This window comes from Neophocaena asiaeorientalis, unplaced genomic scaffold, assembly GCF_003031525.2.
Source record: "Neophocaena asiaeorientalis asiaeorientalis breed wild unplaced genomic scaffold, Neophocaena_asiaeorientalis_V1.1 scaffold558, whole genome shotgun sequence".
Classification (NCBI taxonomy): Eukaryota; Metazoa; Chordata; class Mammalia; order Artiodactyla; family Phocoenidae; genus Neophocaena; species Neophocaena asiaeorientalis.
Window position 1 is genome coordinate 136,004 of NW_020172780.1, and position 10,781 is coordinate 146,784.

Genomic DNA, 10,781 nt, shown 5'->3' on the forward strand with positions numbered 1-10,781 from the left:
TTTTTTTTTTTTTTTTGCGGTACGCGGGCCTCTCACTGTTGTGGCCTCTCCCATTGCGGAGCACAGGCTCCGGACGCGCAGACTCAGTGGCCATGGCCCACGGGCCCAGCCGCTCCGCGGCATGTGGGATCTTCCCGGACCGGGGCATGAACCCGTGTCCCCTGCATCGGCAGGCGGACTCTCAACCACTGCACCACCAGGGAAGCCCCCATGACAAAATTTTTAAGAGGAAAGATTGTCCTTAATGCAAATCCACTTAAGAGATAAACCATTCTTCAGATGTCATCTATTAGCCTTGACTGACTAGTCTGCACAAATGAACTGAAGAACATTTTGGGGACTATGAAGGCCAATTCAAATGAACTGGGTATTAGATGATGTTAGATAATTATTGTGAATATTGTTAGGTAGGATCATGATATTCTGGATATAGAGAAAAACAAATCACAATTAGAAATGATGCTGAAGTACTGAGGGTGAATGACATAATTTGCAATTTTTTAAAAATATGAAGGTTTCAACAAGTTAATAGCATAAAAAGAGGGAGGTCTTATGGAATAAAAGGAAGACTTAAGTGACACAGCAATCAAATACAATGTGTGGACCTTGTTATATGAACACTGATAAGATATTAGATGACATTAAAGAATCAGTATTAATTTTGTTAGGATTAGGCTAAAAATGGGCTGTGCTGATACTCTCTGCAAATAATTGTGGCTATATAATAAAAAGTGCAAAATCTACAACTAACATCGTATTTAATGCTGAGAAACTAGATGCTATCCACTAAGATCAAAAACAAGGCAAGAATGTCACCTTTCACCACTCCTATTCAACACCATGCTGGAATTCCAAGCTAATGTAAGACGATAAGAAAGGGAAATATAAGGTATACTGATTGGGAAGGAAGAAATAAAACTGTCTTTGTCTGCAGATGACCTGATTGTCTATGCAGAAAATCCCAAAGAATCAACAAGAAATTTCTAGAGCAAGTGATATATCAAAGCTGCAGGATACAGGGTAAAAATCAGCTGCTTTCCTATACCAGCCATGAACAGATGGATTTTGAAATCAACAACATTAGCAACCAGAAAAATGAAATACTTAGGTATAAATCTTTTCAAATTTTTCATATAAGATCTATATGAGGAAAACTACAAAACTCTGCTGAAAAAAAATCAAAGATCTAATAAAATGGATAGTCCATATTATGAATAGGGAGACCTGATATTGTTAAGATGTCAGTTCTTCCCAACTTGATCTATACATTCAATCCATTAAAATCCCAGAAAGTTACTTTGAAGATATCAACAAGCTGGTTCTAAAGTTTATACAGAAAGGCAAGGGCCCAGAAGAGCCAACACAATACTGAAGAACAACAAAGTCAGAAGACTGATGTGACCAGATTTTGCAACTTACTATAAAGCTACAGGAATTAAGAAAGTGTGGTATTGGCAAAAAATAAATTTAAAAAATAGACAAATGGATCAATGGAACAGAATAGAGAGCATAGAAATAGACTCACATAAATAAAGTCAACTGAGCAAGGAAAATTTAATGGAGAAAGGACTATCTTTTCAATAAATGGCAGTACTGGAACAATTGAACATCCACATACACAGACCTTATACCTTCCACAAAAATTAACTCAAAATGGATAGCAGGGACTTGCCTCGTGGAGCAGTGGTTAAGAATCCTCCTGCCAATGCAGGAGACACAGGTTTGAGCCCTGGTCTAGGAAGATCCCACATGCTGCGGAGCAACTAAGCCCGTGGGCCACAACTACTGAGTCTGCGCTCTAGAGCCCGCAAGCCACAACTACTAAGCCTGCGTGCCACAACTACTGAAGCCTGTGGGCCTAGAGCCTGTGCTCCAGAACAAGAGAAGCCACCACCATAAGAAGCCTGCACACTGCAACGAAGACCCAACACAGCCATTAATTAATTAATTAATTAATTGATTTTTTAAAAAATGGATAGCAGAGCTAAAGGTAAAATATGAAACTATAAAACTCCTAGAAAATAACATGGGAGAAAATTTAGGTGACCAGGGACTTGGCAGTGTCTCTTCAGATATAACACGAAAAACACAACCAATGAAAGAAAAATATTGATAAGGTAGATTCTGTTAGGATTAAAAGACTTCTGTTCCACAAAAGATACTGGCAAGAAAATAAAAAGTCAAGTCATAACTGGAAAAAATACATGAAGGAAAAAAATGACAGAGTGGAAAAGAAAAACAATCATAATCACAGTTAAAAAAACTTGATACACCTCTCAGTAAATGAAAAAGCAAACTAACAGTAAAGAAGAAAAACAGAAGGTTTAAAAAATACTATCAGGCAGTATTGATCAAATTGACATTTATAGAATGCTAAACCCTGCAAGTGTAAAAGGGGCACAAAGAATATTAACCAAGGAAAATGAAATTCCAAGGCATATAAAACAAGTCACCAATTTCAAAGGACTGAAACTTAAAAAGAGTATGTTCTTTGCCCAAGATGGAATTAAAGTAGGAATCAGTAAAGCAACACTGGTCTAAAGGAGATATGGATGAAAGAAAAAATTCCATGGGACATTTAGAAAGACTTTTAACTGAATGATTCTAATAAACACAACATATCGAAACATATGACAACTAACCAAATTTGTGATATAGATCTATTACAGGTGCATTGTGTCCCCTATGAAATTCATATGTGAATTCATAACCTCCAGTGCCTTAGAATGTGATTGTATTTTTAGATAGGTCTTCAAAGAGGTAATTAGGTTAAAATGGCATTATTAGGGTGGGCCCTAATCCAATATAACTGGTGTCCTTATAAGAGGAAATTTGAACACAGACAGGTCCAGAGGGAAGCCCATGTAAACAGGGAGAAGACAACCAGCTACAAGCCAAAGAAGGGCCTCAGAAGAAACCAACACTGCCAACACCTTGATCTTTAACTTCTAGCCTCCAGAATTGAGAGAAAATCAATCTCTGTCGTTTAAGCCACCCAGTCTGTGGTGCATTATTATGGCAATTCTAGCAATAAACACAGCAGCAAAGGCAGTTCTTAAAGGGAAACTTATAGCTTTAAATGAATACACCAGAAAAGTTTTAATTTAAAAAAACAACTCCAGCTCCCACCTTAAGACACTAGGAAATGAAAAGGAAAAGAAAAATAGAAAATAATAAAGAGGAAAAAATATCAATGAAATATAAATGAAACTCCAAAGAAAATTAAAAAGCCAAAGGCTGATTATTTGCAAATATTAAAATTGCTAAACCCCAGGCCTGAAACTATAAAACTCCTAGAAGGAAACATAGGGGAGAAGCTTCATGACATTGGAATAGGCAATAATTTCTTGGATATAACACAAAAAGCACAAGCAACAAAAGCAAAAATAGACAAATGAGACTACATTAAACTTAAAAATTTCTGTGCAGCAAGGGGAACAAACAACAAAGTGAAAAGGCAATTTATGGAATGAGAAAAAATCGATGCAAACCATGTATCAGATAAAGGGTTAATATCCTGAATATATAAAGAACTCCAGCTCACTAACAAAAAACATATATCCAGACTAAAAAATGGACTAAGGACTTAAATAAACAGCATGTGGCCAACAGCATATGAAAAGACACTAAGCATTACAAATTATCAGGGAAATACAAATCAATACCACAATGAGATAGCACCTCTACCCATTAAAATGGCCATTATTTAAAAAACTAAAAACAACACACACACACAGACAAAATAACAAGTTTTGGCAAGGATGTGGAGAAACTGAAACCCTAGTGCACTGTATAGACACTGTGGAAAACACTATGAAGGTTCTTTGACTTGAATGGAATTGAATAAGAAATCAGTAACAATAAATTATCTAAAAAAATCCCAAATAGCTGGAACTTAATTAGAGATTGGGCAGAAAAAAACTGGACTATCAAACATAGAAAACTGTCTTGATGATTTCCATTCTAAAGGAGAACACAGAGATGAAGTAATAACTGAAGGAGGAAATGATGAGCCTTCTCTGCTCCAAACCCTGCAGTGGGTCCCAATGACCACACAAAAAGGCCCACACCTATTATCTTGGCACCCACGGTCTACCCCAATAATAGCCTAACCCCCTTTTCTACTTGAGTTTCTATCAGTCCTCCTACAAACCTTTCCAGGCAGAAAGGACAACCCCTCATATCCTCACAGTTGGGTGCCAATCGGTGACCCATGAGGAGCAGACAAGGTGCCTGTCCCTCAAAGCACCATCTCAAAACCAGTGGGACAAACAGGATATACCATGCAAGCCCTGGAGTCCTCACATATAAGGTGCTCTGGGACTAAAGGGAACAATAGGAGTAATTCTGCCAGAGAACATTCAGAAATCTTTGCACTGGAGAAACATCTGAGCTACTTAGATAACAAGAGTGAATTTGTGAAGCATAAAGGCATGAAGGAAGAGATTGGTTCAAGATGGCAGAGTAGAAGGACATGCTCTCACTCCCTCTTGTGAGAGCACTAGAATCACAACTAACTGCTGAACAATCATTGACAGGAAGACACTGGAACTCACCAAAAAGATACCCCACATCCAAAGACAAGGAGAAGCCGCAATGAGATGGTAGGAGAGGCGCAATCACAATAAAATCAAATCCCATAACTGCTGGGTGGGTGACTCACACACTGGAGAACACTTATGCCACAGAAGTCCACCCACTGGAGCGAAGGTTCTGAGCCCCAAGTCAGGTTTCCCAAGCTGGGGGTCCAAGCAACGGGAGGAGGAATTCCTAGAGAATCAGACTTTGAAGGCGAGCGGGATTTGATTGCAGGACTTCGACAGGGCTGGGGGAAACAGGAATTCCACTCTTACAGGGCACACACAAAGTAGTTGGGACCCAGGGGAAGGAGCAGTGATCCCCACAGGAGAATGAACCAGACCTACCTGCTAGTGTTAGAGGGCCTCCTGCAGAGGCAGGCAGTGGCTGTGTCTCACCATGAGGACAAGGACACTGGCAGCAGAAGTTCTTGGAAGTACTGCTTGGCATGAGCCCTCCCAGAGTCCGCCATTAGCCACACCAAAGAGCCCAGGTAGGCTCCAGTGTTGGGTTGACTCAGGCCAAACAACCAACAGGGAGGGAACCCAGCCCCACCCATCAGCAGACAAGTGGATTAAAGTTTTACTGAGCTCTGCCCACCAGAGCAACAGCCAGTTCTACCCACCACCAGTCCCTCCCATCAGGAAACCTTCACAAGCCTCTTAGATAGCCTCATCCACCAGAGGGCAGACAGCAGAAGCAAGAAGAACTACAATCCTGCAGCCTGTGGAACAAAAACCATATTCACAGAAAGACAGACAAGATGAAAAGGCAGAGGGCTATGTACCTGATGAAGGAACAAGATAAAACCCCAGAAAAACAACTGAATGAAGTGGAGATAGGCAACCATCCAGAAAAAGAATTCAGAATAATGATAGTGAAGGTTTAATTGATATTTATAGGACATTCCACCCAAAAATTGCAGATTACACTTTCTTCTCAAGTGCACACGAAACATTCTCCAGGACAGATCACATCTTGGGTCACAAATCACACCTCAGTAAATTTAAGAAAACGGAAATCATATCAAGTATCTTTTCTGACCACAATACTATGAGATTAGAAATCAATTACAGGGAAAAAAACACCAATACATGGAGGCTAAACAATACGTTACAAAATAACCAAGAGATCACTGAAGAAATCAAAGAAGAAATCAAAAAATACCTATAGACAAATGACAATGAAAACACAACGATCCAAAACCTATGGGATGTAGCAAAAGCAGTTCTAAGAGGTAAGTTTTTAGCAATACAAGCCTACCTCAAGAAACAAGAAAAATCTCAATAAACATTCTAACCTTACACCTAAAGGAACTCGAGAAAGAACAAACAAAACCCAAAGTTAGTAGAAGGAAAGAAATCATAAAGGTCAGAGCAGAAATAAATAGAAACAAAGAAAACAACAGCAAAGATCAATAAAACTAAAAGCTGGTTCTTTGAGAAGAGAAACAAAATTGATAAACCATTGGCCAGACTATTCAAGAAAAAGAGGTAGAGGACTCAAATCAATAAAATTAGAAAAGAAAAAGGAGAAGTTACAACAGACACCACAGAAATACAAAGCATCCTAAGAGACTACTACAAGCAACTCTCTGCCAGTGAAATAGAAAACCTGGAAGAAATGGACAAATTCTTAGAAAGGTATAACCTTCCAAGACTGAACCAGGAAGAATTAGAAAATATGAACAGACCAATCACAAGTAATGAAATTGAGACTGTCATTAAAAATCTTCCAACAAACAAAATGCAGGACCAGATGGCTTCACAGGTGAATTCTATCAAACATTTAGAGAAGAGCTAACACCCATCCTTCTCAAACTCTTCCAAAAAAATTGCAGAGGAAGGAACATTCCCAAACTCATCCTATGAGGCCACCATCACCCTGACACCAAAAAGAGACAAAGACACTACAAAAAAAGAAAATTGCAGATGGGCATATACCCAGAGAAAACCATAATTCAAAAAGACACACGCACCACAATGTTCATTGCAGCACTATGTACGACAGCCAGGTCATGGAAGCAACCTAAATGCCCATTGACAGACGAATGGATAAAGAATATGCAGTACATATATACAATGGAATATTACTCAGCCATAAAAAGTTACGAAATTGGGTCATTTGTAGAGACGTGGATGGATCTAGAGACTGTCATACAGAGTGAAGTAAGTCCGAAAGAGAAAAACAAATATCGTGTATTAATACATATATGTGGAACCTAGAAAAATGGTACAGATGAACCAGTCTGCAGGGCAGAAATTGAGACACAGATGTAGAGAACAAACGTATGGACAGCAAGGGGGGAAAGTGGTGGGGGTGGTGGTGGTAGTGGTATGAATTGGGAGATTGGGATTGACATATATACACTAATATGTTTAAAATTGATAACTACTAAGAACCTGTTATATAAAAAAATAAATAAAATTCAAAAATAAAGGCATGAAGGAATACAACTGCATGGAATAGAATATATTCCTATGTGACTGTAAGACAGAGTCCAATCAGAGTGAAGAGTAAAGGATAATTCTGGAAAGGTGGGCTGGGGGGGCAATTCAGAATTGATAATAATCATCACCACAACTCACTTTTCCCTGAGCACTCACTGTGCACCAGGCACCCTAACCACTTCAGAAGCCCAGGCGCATTTCCACCTCACAACAACCCTGACATTGCTATCAACCCCATTTTACAGATAAGAGAAAAGGAGGCACATAGAACAGAGGCAATATCCAAGGTCACAGAGTCAGTAGGTGGTGGAGCCTAAGAGTCCAGCTTCAGAGCCCAAAGGGCGGGTCCTTTTTTAACGGACAAACTAGAACATGGGGAAAGACAAATTATGCTGAGCTAACACAAAGGTGAGGGGAGAGGAGAAAGGGAAGAATTGACAGGATTTAACAGCTCATCAGATTAGTGAGAAAATCTGTGAAACACAAGGAGGCAAGAAGAACGCTGAGGTCAAGGAGCAAGTGCCCAGAGGTGGACTCCTGCTATTAACAAAGATCAGCAAGGCAAGAGTGGGTATAAAGAAAGCGGAAGGGGGGATTCAGAAGACAGAATTCCAGATATTTCCCTGTTCATGCCTCTTAACTGGGTTAAGAGAGTAGGATTTAAACTGTAGAAAGGCATTTTGAGACAAATGGGGTAAATGAACACAGGCTGAATATTAGATGACATTAAGGAATTATAGTTAATTTTGTTGGGTGTGCCATTCGGTATAAAGGTTATTTTCTTTAAAGTCCTTATTCAAAAACGATGCACACTGAAGTATTTACAGGTAAAATACCTGGGATTTGCTGCAAAATACTACAACAGAGAAAACTAAAAGAAAGAGAAGAGCAGAATGTTAACAACTGCTGAAGCTGAGTGAGAGGTACAAAGATGCTCTTTCAGTATTCTCACTACTTTTGGCTGCATTTGTAAAATTTTCATAATAAACTTTAAATGTAATAACTCCATCTCCCTCTATACCCCCAAAAAAGGAAAGGAGAAAAAACTTTATGGGGGTGGGGGTAGGGGTGGGTGGTATGTGGGCTTCAAACACTGGTCTGATTCCAGCCTTCTGCTGGTGTCATTAATGTCACCATTACTGTTAGGGGCTGAGACCAATGATCAGGAGAAAATGAACATATATTTTATCTTTATCAGCATTAGATGTATGAGACAAACGTGAAAAATAGAGCAGCTCCTTTTAAATTTTCATTAAAACTTTGAAAGTTTTAATAGCTCCAAAGTAAAAGTTACTTAATCCTCTACTACACCATTTCCCTCTCTAGAAAATGAGAATTCAACTACCTAATGTGCAAGGTGACTGAGAAAATAAAATATGGCAGTGAATAGAAAGCACACTGCCAACACAGGACTACTGCTAACAAAACAGTACTTTTCACCATCGTTGTTTTCGCAGCACTCTAAGGCCCTGAGAATACAACAGTGTGAATGTATATGGAGAGAAACAATGCAGGACAAGGCAGGCGCAACTCCGGAGAAGATAGAAAGCCCTGAATGAGGGCACAGGAATGTGCCCCTTCAAGAACAAGCCTGGCATCCTGGGAGACCACCTGCAGCTGTACCCCAAAGGGATTATGACTTTGGCATAGGATATCAAGGACACACCCTCCATTATGACCAAAGACAAGAACACAACAAGGAAGTGGTACCCATCTGAGGCAGGGCTGCCAGGCCCCTAGGAGTTCCCTCCTCCCTAACGGGCAGTCCCCTCTGGATGTGAGGGAGCAGAGTGCTCCAGGGCAAACCTGGTACAACAGAAGTGGTTCTGGCCTCAGGATTCTCTCCCAGCACAGAGAGCAGGCTAGAAACCCCCAAGCCTGCAGCTGGCTTCACTAAAGTAAGGTATCAGAACCAGGTATGGAAGGGAAGGACAATACGCGGGACAGAATCAGGGTATGGGTTTTAGAATAAGCCTTCTCTCATGTCATGCTGATGTCCAGCATGACATTAATCTTCTATGTGCCTATGGGGGTTATTGAAAGTTATTGAAATGAACGTCATATTAGCATGTACCAGACACCCGTTTTCCCCTTTCCACACTCCCAACAGCCCCAGGAGGTTCAGTACCTTGCTCAACGTGACTATGAGAAAGAGGCAGACCTGGATTTGAACTCTCCCTATGGAGAGCGGGGCTCCCACAGCAGGCCTGGGATAGGCCCCGAGGGAAAGGCAATGCCCAAAGAGATGCACACTTGAGGTTGCAGATTTGGAAGAGAAAGATAGGGCTCTCATTCGTAAGTGGTGAATCTGAGCGATGAATCCAGGAGACCTCACGGCTACTTCTTTGTATACTTACAACGTTTTCATAATGCAAAATTTAAAATAAAACTTAAGTCTGGACGTCTTACCACCCACTCCTCTCTTCCATCCCCAGTAATTCAGGGAGTCAGCCACCAGCCCCCTGGGGGTTGAGGAAAGTTCCCTGCCCCATGGGCTGCACTCCACTTGCTCCACCCCAAGCTCCTGGAACAGCCCCAGCGCCGCAGGAGCCAGACAACTTCTGGAGTCGTAGATCTGGGCACAAGGACGCCCCACGCAAACCCGGGGATGTCTGACTCCCACCAGGGCCTTCCAACTCCCCCAGGAGCCTGCGGGCCCCGATGCCGCTGACCCAAGTCGTCCTCCCCACCCCAATCAAGGCAAGTCTGGGTGTTTGCCCCAGGCCAGTCCTTCCCCCAAAATCCGGGACATCGAGGCCAAGCGGCGCCTCCATCACCATGGTTGGCACCACCCAGCCGCGCTCCCCAATTAAGACCCAGGAAGGATGCCCGAGCCGCGCTCCCCAATTAAGACCCAGGAAGGATGCCCGAGCCGCGCGCCCCAGCAGTGGAGACGTCTGCTCCGGGCGAGGGGTACTTATGTCCTCCAAATCACCTGCACCAGTCCAGACCCCTCCGGGACAGGACGCTGGCTCCCCAGCACCGCCGGACAGCACGAGACCCGAGACCCAGCCCACAACCCCTACTAGGCGGACTGCGTCCGACCCCGTCCGGAAAACAATCAAACCTCAAGGAACCCGCGGACAGGGCAGACCAACCCCACCTGCCCTCGCCAAGTTTTCCCAACCCTCTATCCCCGGGAGTCAGTGGCCACGGGCGGCCTTGCTCACCACGAGCTTTAAAAGATGGTCACAATGTCCAGAAATACGACAGCGCGAAGCGGAAGTGCGATACCCACAATACCTCTGGGCGGGACTACAATACCCAAAATGCCCAGAGGGCTCCTAAGCTCAAGACCGTACTCGCCAGATCACCGGTGGGCACGGGACTACATTACCCACAATGCGCCGGGGGCGCGGGCACATTTCCCCACTGGACCCAGTTGTTGAGCTCCAGTACGCCTCCCTTCTGCTCCGTTGGAACCCGCGCTCAAGATCCATAATTACAGCCACTTGGGCTCTGGGAGAAATTGTGGAAAATTAGATAAGTAAAGTCTAGTAAAGTGACTTTCAGGTGCATTAGAAGGGTGGTTCAGGTGGTTCAGGTGAGCACTAAAATCTTTCTTATTTAACTTGTGGGGTCCTCTTAGTTTTTAGTCACCTGGGTGTGTACTTGTCCTCCATACTGCAGATTCACCCTAGTGATTTTATATTTAAATAACAGCGCGTAATGAATGAACTTCTAAAATATGCCAAAGGTCCTGGCATTTTTCTTTCTTTTTTTTTTTTTTTTTTTTTTTTTTTTTTTGGGGCT

At 42.2% G+C, this 10,781-nt stretch overlaps 1 protein-coding gene and 1 pseudogene across 2 annotated transcripts in view; one reads left to right on the forward strand and one right to left on the reverse strand.

Moving 5' to 3' along the window:
• ZNF169 (zinc finger protein 169) overlaps positions 1 to 10,264 on the reverse strand; it is a 45,083-nt gene extending 34,819 nt beyond the window's left edge. For both annotated transcript variants that reach the window (XM_024741371.1, XM_024741370.1), the window contains exon 1: positions 10,199 to 10,264. The gene's annotated coding sequence lies outside the window, so the exon portion shown is untranslated. The remainder of the gene's footprint in view (positions 1 to 10,198) is intronic.
• LOC112397230 (heterogeneous nuclear ribonucleoproteins A2/B1 pseudogene) overlaps positions 9,892 to 10,781 on the forward strand; it is a 5,573-nt pseudogene continuing 4,683 nt past the window's right edge.